Genomic DNA, 10,617 nt, shown 5'->3' with positions numbered 1-10,617 from the left:
TAGTAACACTTTCAGTTTTAATTTGCGATCGATTCTTGAAAAAGAGAAGCTTTCTGGAACAAACTTTATTGATTGGTATAGAAATCTGAGAATTGTTCTCAAACAAGAGAAAAAGGAATATGTTCTAGAGGTCCCCTATCCTGATGAACCAGCTAATAATGCTCCTGCCACGGATCGGAGGGCTTATGAGAAGCACACCAACGATTCACTGGATGTTAGCTCCCTCATGCTTGCCTGTATGTCCTCTGAGCTTCAGAAGCAATATGAGAACAGGGATGCCCATGATATGATTGTGGGACTCCGAGGCATGTTTGAGAACCAAGCTCGGGCCGAGAGGTACAACACCTCAAAGTCCTTGTTTGCGTGCAGGTTAACAGAAGGCAGTCCAGTCAGTCCTCATGTGATCAAAATGATTGGTTACATTGAGAGCCTGGAAAAACTTGGTTTTCCCCTTAGCCCTGAGTTGGCTACGGATGTAATTCTCCAGTCGCTCCCTGCGAGCTTCGAGCCGTTCATTTTGAACTTTCATATGAACAGCATGGAGAAAAGCATGGCTGAATTGCATGGGATGCTAAAAACTGCTGAGGAAAGCATTAAGAAGAGCTCTAGTCATGTGATGATGGTTCAAAAGGATAGCAAGAAGAGAAAGTGCAAGGGCAAGGCTAAAACTTCGGATGAGATCTCGAGTTCTAAGCCTAAACCTGTTGGAAAGCCCAAGGCTAGCCCTGCCGCTTCTGACACTTGCCACCACTGCCATAAGACTGGTCATTGGCGGAGGAACTGCAAATTGTACTTGGAAGAACTCAAAAAGAAGAAGGGAAGTAAGACTTCCTCTTCAGGTATAAATGTTATTGAAATTAATCTTGCTACTCGTCCTGATGATTCATGGGTATTTGATACCGGATCAATGATTCATACTTGCAAATCGTTGCAGGGACTGAAAAGGACTAGGAAGTGTGCAAGAGGCGAATTGGATGCTCGCGTCAGCAATGGTGCAAAAGTTGCTGTGTTGGCCGTTGGCGTTTACTCCTTATCGCTACCCTCAGGATTAGTTTTGGAATTAAATAATTGTTATTATATTCCTGCCTTGGGCAAAAACATTATCTCTTCTTCATGTTTGGAAGAAGATGGTTATGAATTCATAATAAAGAACAAGTGTTGTTCGATATTTTTGAATGGTATGCTCTATGGTAATTGTCCATTAGTAAATAGATTATATATATTGGATCTTGAGGATATAACTATTTATAACATTGATACAAAGAAGCCTCGGCTTGATGATTTGAATCCCACTTTTGTTTGGCATTGTCGATTAGGTCATATAAATGAGAAGCGTATGCAGAAGCTCCATAAAGATGGTCTTCTACATTCATTTGATTTCGAATCATTTGATACATGCGAGTCTTGTTTACTTGGCAAGATGACTAAGACGCCTTTCACTGGTCGAAGTGAGAGGACAAATGAATTATTGGCCCTAGTACATACAGATGTATGTGGACCGATGAGTTCTACAGCTAGAGGTGGTTTTCAGTATTTCATTACTTTCACCGATGACTTTAGTAGATATGGTTACATCTACCTAATGAGGCACAAGTCTGAATCCTTTGAAAAGTTCAAGGAGTTTCAGAATGAAGTACAAAATCATATAGGCAAGACAATTAAATTTCTGCGATCAGATCGTGGAGGTGAATATTTGAGCCATGAATTTGGTGATCATCTAAGGCAATGTGGAATCGTTCCACAATTGACTCCACCGGGTACGCCACAATGGAATGGGGTGTCCGAGCGGAGGAACCGAACTTTGTTAGACATGGTCCAGTCGATGATGAGCCAATCTGATCTTCCATTGTCCTTATGGGGATACGCTCTAGAAACTGCTGCTTTCATGTTAAACAGGGTTCCATCTAAGGCTGTAGAGAGGACACCATATGAGATATGGACCGGGAAGCGTCCCGGATTGTCTTTCCTTAAGATATGGGGTTGTGAGGCATATGTAAAACGTTTGTCGTCTGATAAGCTCACTCCCAAATCTGATAAATGCTTCCTTGTGGGGTATCCTAGGGAAACCAAAGGATATTATTTCTATAACCGGGAAGAAGGCAAAGTGTTTGTCGCCCGGAATGGTGTCTTTCTTGAGAAAGAGTTTCTCGTGAAGAGAGTTAGTGGGAGCACGGTGCAACTCGAAGAAATTCGGGAACCACTTGGAAGTGTTTCAGCTCCTATTGAACCACAACTCGGTATGCAAGATGTTGCAGAACCTGTTGTCGAGACACCAGCCCCACGTCGGTCGGAAAGGTTCAGTCGTGCACCCGAGCGGTTTATGTTCCTAACCACGGAGCAGCGCGACATATTATTGTTGGACAATGATGAACCTAAGACTTACTCGGAAGCAATGGTGGGACCAGACTCTGAAAAATAGCTTGGAGCCATGAGATCCGAGTTAGAATCCATGCGAGAAAACCAAGTTTGGAACTTGGTCGATCCACCTGATGGTGTAAAAACTATCGAGTGTAAATGGATTTTTAAGAAAAAGATAGACGTTGATGGAAATGTTCACATCTATAAGGCACGATTGGTGGCGAAAGGTTTCAGGCAAATTCAAGGTGTTGATTATGATGAAACGTTTTCGCCCGTCGCAATGCTAAAGTCTATTCGGATTCTCCTAGCAATTGCTGCATATTTCGACTATGAGATATGGCAAATGAATGTCAAAACGGCTTTCGTTAATGGAAACCAAAGTGAGGATGTGTACATGACACAGCCTGAAGGTTTTGTCAATCCGAAAAATGCTGGGAAGATTTGCAAGCTGCAAAAGTCCATCTATGGACTAAAGCAAGCTTCTCGGAGTTGGAATCTTCGTTTTGATGAAGTGATCAAAGGGTTTGGTTTCATCAAGAATGAAGAAGAGCCTTGTGTTTACAAAAGGACTAGTGGGAGCGCACTTGTGTTTCTGGTCTTATATGTGGATGACATATTATTGATCGGAAATAATATTCCAATGCTCGATGCTGTCAAATCTTCATTGCAAAAGAGTTTTTCAATGAAATATTTAGGAGAGGCAGCATACATATTGGGCATAAAGATCTATAGAGATAGGTCGAAAAGGCTAATCGGATTAAGCCAGAGCACGTACATTGACAGGGTATTGAATCGGTTCAATATGTAGGATTCCAAGAAAGGTTTCTTGCCAATGTCACATGGCATCACTCTCAGCAAGAATCAATGTCCTTTGACATCTGATGAGCTCGAGAGGATGAGTGCGATCCTGTATGCTTCTGCTATCGGGTCCATCATGTATGCTATGTTTTGTACACGCCCAGATATCTCCTATGCTCTAAGTGTTACGAGCAGATATCAATCGAACCCAGGTGAATGTCACTGGGCTATAGTAAAGAGTATCCTCAAGTACATGAGAAGAACTAAGGATATGTTCCTAGTCTATGGAGGTGAGGAGGAGCTCGTTGTAAATGGTTACACCGATGCTAGCTTCCAAACTGACAAGGACGACTCGAGATCGCAGTCTGGTTTTGTGTTTGCCTTAATGGAGGTGCGGTGAGTTGGAAGAGTTCCAAGCAAGAAACGGTTGCTGATTCCACGACGGAGGCCGAGTATATCGCAGCTTCGGAAGCTGCAAAAGAGGCTGTTTGGATCAGAAAATTTGTTTCTGAGTTGGGTGTGGTCCCTAGTGCGTCCAGTCCAATGGACCTCTATTGTGACAATAGTGGTGCCATTGCACAAGCCAAGGAGCCTAGGTCGCACCAGAAGTCCAAGCACATACTTCGGCGCTATCACTTCATTCGAGAGATTATTGATAGAGGTGATGTAAAAATATGCAAGGTGCACACGGATTCGAATATTGTTGATCTATTGACGAAGCCTCTCTCACAGCCCAAGCATGAGGCACACTTGAGCTCTATGGGTATTAGATACTTGCGGGATAGACTCTAGAGCATGTGAGAGAATGTGTTCTGTCTATGCTAATGTACTTTTGGATAATTGTTATCTGGTTCCGTGAATAATTATCATTTACATTGATCAGCAAGTATGTGACTTGTTTGTGAAACTCTTTATTTTTATGATGTTATTCTAAATAGTCCCTGATCTCATATCATTGTGTGGGACAATAATGATTTATAGATTAGCACATTTGACTGAATGATGATCATGTTTCACGGATCATAGATATGGAGATATCAAATCAGTAATGTGGACACATGTTAGAGAACATGATGTTGGATAGACCCACCCTGAGATACTGCTGGGAATGTTATTTTTCATGTGCCATCAGTTGTTATATCAAATGGTGTACTTACAGAATCCTTTGACCTGAGATCATCATTGATTCCAGAATATGTAGTAACACACTTAGGGGCTTCCAAACGCTATTCCGTAACTGGGTAGTTATAAAGGTTGCTTTCGGGTATGTTATGAAACATATCATGGGATGTGAGTGATCAAGATGGAATTTACCCCTCCTAAATAACGGGAGAGATATCTCTGAGCCCCTCGAGGTAGTTGGATTGGAAAGTGCATGGCCATGCCAATGTGATTAAAGAGATAATCATGGTGAATCCACTACTTCATTGAGTGAATGGTCGAGCTATCACAAGGGTGGCACGAATCTCACCTTGAGCTTGACTGGTATCGTGTGGTAAAGGGATTGGTGCATGAGTATATCAAGGTTCAGCCGATATGATCTTTGTGTGCATTCGGGAGTCAATATGTCTTGCTAGGTACCGCTATTGACTTGCAATTTGGAAAAGGGTTTCCAGATAGCGGCCGTTTACACATGAACCTAACGGGTCACACACTTAAGGGGATGGAATATAAAACTTATACTGACTCTAGTGCAAGTGAGAGATTGTTGGTGATATGCCCTAGAGGCGATCGAGTTTGCGGATTGGATTTGCTAATGGGCTTTAATGTTGATTAAAGGACCATTAGGGTTTAGAGTCATAATGGGCTTTAATGTTGATTAAAGGACCATTAGGGTTTAGAGTCATAATGGGCTTTAATGTTGATTAAAGGCCCATTAGCGTGCTCTATATAAGAATAGGCAGGGGCCAAGGCGCATAGAGTTTTTTCTGAAAAACAGATCTTGCCACCAAAACCCTGGCCGCCTCCTATTCCCGAACTCCCTTCGAAACCCTAGCCGGGCGCGCGGTGCTAGCACACCGGCGCACGGCGATTCCATCCTTGTACATGTGGATACCGTAGAGGCGCTGCTACTATTGCGGTGCTGATCTGCTCGGGAGTACTCGGGACGTGCTTGGGGTACTCGGGACGTGCTCGGGGGTGCTCGGGACGTGCTCAGGGTACTCGGGACGTGCTCGGGGGTGCTTGGATCGTGCTCGGGGGTACTCGGGACGTGCTCGGAGATACTCGGGTTGCGCTCGGGAGTACTCGGGACGTACTCGCGAGTACTCGGAAGGTGCTCGGGACGTGCTCGGGACGAGGTTGACGATCGACTACTTGACGCGCACGACGTTGGATTGGTTTGCTCCAACTCTTCTTCCGCTGCACTGCTCGTCAAGTGGTAACGATTCATGATCCCCTACCGCATGGCTTCCTGGTTGAATGTGGTAGAGAAAATTTATTTTGTGCTAGCGTAGCCTACCCGTTCCCCAACAATGATAACCCCCTTCTCTGCCGGTCCACTGAGCCGGCACTGATAGAAATCGACTATTATTTCCCGTTGCCCACTGTCGGCTCCAAAACTGGCAGGAAGGGGGTTTTGGAGCTTGCAATGAAGGGGTTTTCTATAGTAGTGAAAAGCCTTCTTGGAGAGGTCAACCGCGTTCGGCACAGTTGATAACCACAGAGTAGTGGTGTAGTGGTTGTGAGAGTTTCTTGATGTATTCTGGTCAGAGCCTTTGGATCATCAATATTGAAATTCCACCAAATCGACTTATCATATTACCTTTCGGAAGATCGGGCAATCCATCCATCAAGTGGTACCAGAGCTTTGGTTGCCTGTTAGGTAATCTCATTTATTCCCCTTTGTTTAGTCACATTCCATCACCGTCCAGAAAATTGCCACACAAAAAGATTTAGATCTTAGTTCATCCACTATCCAAAACACTTTGAGCCTTTCACAATTTTGATTTCAGTTTTTTCATTGTTGAATTTGAGTCCATCATTAGTGTCTTTGTTGCTAGTATATTTATTGTCTTCGTGGTTCTAAGTCTGCAAGTTTCTACCACCAATTCAGAGTTTAAGTCAATTTGGACTAGAATTCAATTCGGAGTTAGACTAACAATCCCACATCTGTACAGTCATATTTCTCACATCCGAACTCAGTTCGAGTTGGTTAAGTATAGATTGGAAAGCTTACGTTGCATTCTTTATAACCAATCTGGTCCCATTAATAGATTCATCGTGAGCGCTTTTCAATCATCAAAACAAATCGACGCTATTAGCAGTTAGAGATATAGTCAGATTTTCCTTCCTAGTTTACTTTGCTATGCATATTTTAGACTTGGGAAGCTTTGCCAACAATTGTTTGGATAAGTTGCTTGCTGAATAGGTACTGATTAGCTAGAAGCTTTGGTAGCTTATAATTTTGTTGCAGCCAAAGTAATATTTATTGAGTTGTTATCATTTGTTGCTATAGTTTATAAAATAGATAAAAGAAGAAGCAAAGTGCGCCAAAAGAAAGAGTGCAAAAAATCAGAAGAAAAAGAAGAAAGAGAATTCAGTTTGCATTGTGAATTTGTTCCGTTGTGCATGTCGGGTATTTTCAGCTTGCTTAAGCTTGTTCTAGGCACATGCTCGAGCCAGAACTATTACGAGTACCATGTACTGTTATTAAGCTTTGCTAATCTAAATTCATTATTTATATTCCTTGCTAATAAATAGTGCATGTTCGAGCTCCACCTTCTCTTGATCAGAACAAGTTTTCCCTTGCAACCGCCTCGCTCACACCCAATAAGATATCACGAACCAGCCACCGGTGTGCCACCTGTTTTGATTGGTATGAACACTTGCAAGAGCATGGTAACATGCTTGAGAGTGTGTGATTCTACCTCCACCTCCACCACCTAGTAGTTGATAGGGATAATAAATTTTTGTTGCCTTCTGTTTGTTACTAACCATGGCAGGTACAACATTTAAGGAGGAGAGGAGGGATTTCATGACGAGTCAAATACAGAAATTGGATAAGTTGCTTCAGAACATGACAACTAACATTGAAATAAAAGAGATGCCAGTGAGTTCCACCGCCAATGCCTTATCTTTTCCTATGGTTCAAGCTAACCTTTCTTATCTGAATAGTTTAGAGGAGAAATTAAAACTTAATTGTTACTTGGCATGCTTGTCACAAAATATTTTTTTCATGTTATTGGTAAGCATAATGATAAATAAGAGTATATGGTGCATCAAGTTTATATTTGTTCAAATCTAAAAACTCCTACTATTATGCTACAAAATAATTATTTATAGGACTGCAGTAGAACTATTAACTTCATGTCAAGTTTCTCTAGTTCTATTTGCAACCTACATACTAGTTCTCAAGAATGATAGCATTGTTGGCTACTACCATATACCCATCAAGTGCTACCATACACCAAAACCATCACCTTTCTTTGTACATAAGATGCAAATTCATACCAGGTTGCCATACAATACCATATCTTTTAAAAAGGGGAGCAAGAAATGGCACATGCATACATTGTACCAATGCTGTCTATTATGGAAAATTATGATCAAGTACAGAGCACTAAAATTGTTTGATAGAGAACTTATGATATTACATAATCAGAGTTCCTTGCACATTTTGCTTTGTGTAGAAATTTATGGGCAAGATAATGCTATACATAATTTTACCCGTGTGTCCAAACCTAGGATGATTTGTTGTAAAGAAGGGGAGGATGATGAGACCATGCTACATTTGGATACGACAACTGATCACGAGGAATGACAGGTGAATTTGTTTATGAAGTTTTATTTATGTTGGATGAGAATATGCTACTTCCTAATATTGGTGAATTATATATTTTAAGATTATTATCCTCATCAAACTTGGTTCCAAAATCAAAAAGCTTCTCCAACCTTTTACAAGCCATCAAATCACCTCCAAGACAAGCCAATAAGATTACAATCCATGCCCTACTCGGATTCGAAATCAGAAGCAAATTCGGAGTCTGCAGATAGGCCTGCATAAAAGTATTAATAATTCTTCCATCCGAAATCCAATGGAGATTTGTGAGCACAATTTGGAAAGAGGACTTCATCTACGTCCAATAGATTTAGTCCTACCTCAAAACTCGTTAGGGAAGTGGGAATAAAAATTGCAAGAAGTCAGCTCAGCCACATAATTTGATTCGGATTCAAATAGACAAACGTGTGGCAATCGGATCATATCTGTCTCATACGAAATGCTACGAAGGTAACTAAATATAGCTTGAAAGAATACGAGATGATATTTCCAACGGATTCGGCTCCACTACAAATTTTGTTTTGTGGACGCCGCAACCGTCTAGGAGAGGCATGGTGTCATCTTGTATATATAGTTAGCCATAGGCACCTGAACAATTCAAGTTTTACTTAGATTGTTCTGTTTCAGATAGTTTTGCTGCTTGTTTGGTTTATGGAACCCCAACTCGTGTTCTTCATTGGTAATTAGCAATATTCAAACTGGATCTAATCTATCATGTTTTGCTTGTGTTCTTGATTCACTTGCAATAAAAGCCTTATTGGCAAGGTCAACAACATTCAACACGGTTTATAACCATGAAGTAGTGGTGTTGTGGTTGCGAGAGTTCTCGATCTGTTTTGGTAAGAGCCTTTGGATCATCAACGTTGAAGCTCCACCAAATCGACTTATCATGTTACCTTTCGAAAGATTGGGCAATCCTCCCATCATAGGATATATGAGAAATCTTAGTTCCTAGTTTATGCAAGTTTAATTTGTGTAGATAATAATTAAAAGAGTTTTCCCTTTAGGATAAATAGTAGCTCAATTAGATGATTAAATACATGTTAATTAGGTAAAATAAAAGATAAATAGGAGTTAGGGAATATGACACAGATGCACCCAATATTGTACAATCATCACATAAATCATACCTCACGTTTCTAATTCACATAGCATTAGATAGAAATAGAGCATATACTACTAGATCCGCTAGACCCATTCTCCCTAGTGTTCATTCCCCATTAGAAATTCGTGTAGATGCTTTCCCAATCAAGCACTTATCGATGTTCACTTGCATAGATTATAAGAAGAAGTGTTCCAAGAAGACCCCGAGGATCGGACTATGAAGAAGAAGCAGACGAGGACAACAATGAAGGGAAGTACGACACCGTTGATCATATTGCACCTATGTTTTTCAACACAACCAGTAGAGCCTTGTTTTTAAAATATAGTAATATGCATGCTTAAGTTATTAACTAATTCAAATGTTGAGATGGTTATGACCTAACTTGTTATAGACATGCTGTGTTATTTATTACCTTTTTTCCTTTGAAATCCTAGAAGGTCCCCAATATCAACTATATTGATTGTTTGGATTATTGCTTGCCTACTAGCATGCTTAGGACTGCTCTGCTTAAACAAAGGAACCAGGAGTTAGATATGCAACAACAATCCAAGCGCATACCCAGATATAATCTAAGTCATTATAACCTGGATCATGCTTTTTCAAAATGTGTGAAATGTGGTGTGTGTCCTTGGTGGTGTGAGTGAGTGTGTTAATAAAGAAACCCAAAAGATGTTTTGGTAGGGTTGAGTATGATGAGCAAGATGCGAGGAGACACTCACCTCGATCGCATAAGGACCGGTTCATTTTGACATCTCACCTAGCGACCATCTGTACAGCCACATGTTTTAGAGAATGGGTAAAGCATTTGGCAACTCACCTTTTGGCCTTTCCGAAGGACTGCCTAAAAGGAAGGCATTGCAGTGGGAGCCAGGAGAAGACTCGAGTCATCCATCGGGAGGTGTGAGGTTTGGCTGGAGGCTGTTACATGGATATGCCCTGAGAGGCCTTGGCACTGAGCAACTTACTTGAAAGCCAAAAGCCCCTGGTCATTGATTTCCCATAGGTGGGAATTTGGATGGCTCAATTGGTGAGTAGCCTCATTATTCCACTCCACTGATAATCCCAGTTAGAGGTTGGGAATAACATGTGGCTAAAGTTGTACACCTTTGCAGAGTGAAAAATTATTCGAATAGTCATGTCCATGGTCAAGAAAAAGGCTATGGTGTGGTCTCTAAATGATTAGCTCTATGGTGTGAGTATTTCTTGATGTGTGAGTGGGCAGTGTTCCTGTATTTTGGAAATACAAGTTTGAGCCTTGAGTTGGCATTGATGTGGTGTCCACCAACTTCAATACTTGAGAACTGATGAGACGGATTGCATCTCCCCCAAGGCCAACAACCCCATAGTCTTAAACTCAACTCTGTTTTTCACAACTATTTTGAAAGAGGCTTTGCAAAACTAAACCCCTACAACAAAAATTGGCCTTCCGTAAAACCTAAAGACTCTATAGCCTTTTCCTTGCTCTACCCCTATGCATCTACTTTTCCCCTTGAGGTAGGACTGTCTTAGTACCTTATGTACTCAGTCTTGCTTTGTTAAACTTTAGTTGAAGATCCCGAGAAAGACTATGTCAATG

At 41.2% G+C, this 10,617-nt stretch overlaps 1 long non-coding RNA gene across 1 annotated transcript; it reads left to right on the top strand.

Annotated features, from left to right (window-relative positions):
- The first annotated feature begins 662 nt into the window (after window positions 1-662).
- LOC133923446 (uncharacterized) lies at window positions 663-1,166 on the top strand. The gene is made up of 2 exons (XR_009910627.1): window positions 663-839; window positions 935-1,166. It is a non-coding gene; the product is annotated as an uncharacterized LOC133923446 (long non-coding RNA).
- Window positions 1,167-10,617: the final 9,451 nt, after the last annotated feature.

The sequence above is a fragment of the Phragmites australis genome, chromosome 7, assembly GCF_958298935.1.
Source record: "Phragmites australis chromosome 7, lpPhrAust1.1, whole genome shotgun sequence".
NCBI lineage: Eukaryota > Viridiplantae > Streptophyta > Magnoliopsida > Poales > Poaceae > Phragmites > Phragmites australis.
Note: the sequence above shows the minus strand (reverse complement) of the source record. Positions and strands in the feature narration are given on the sequence as shown.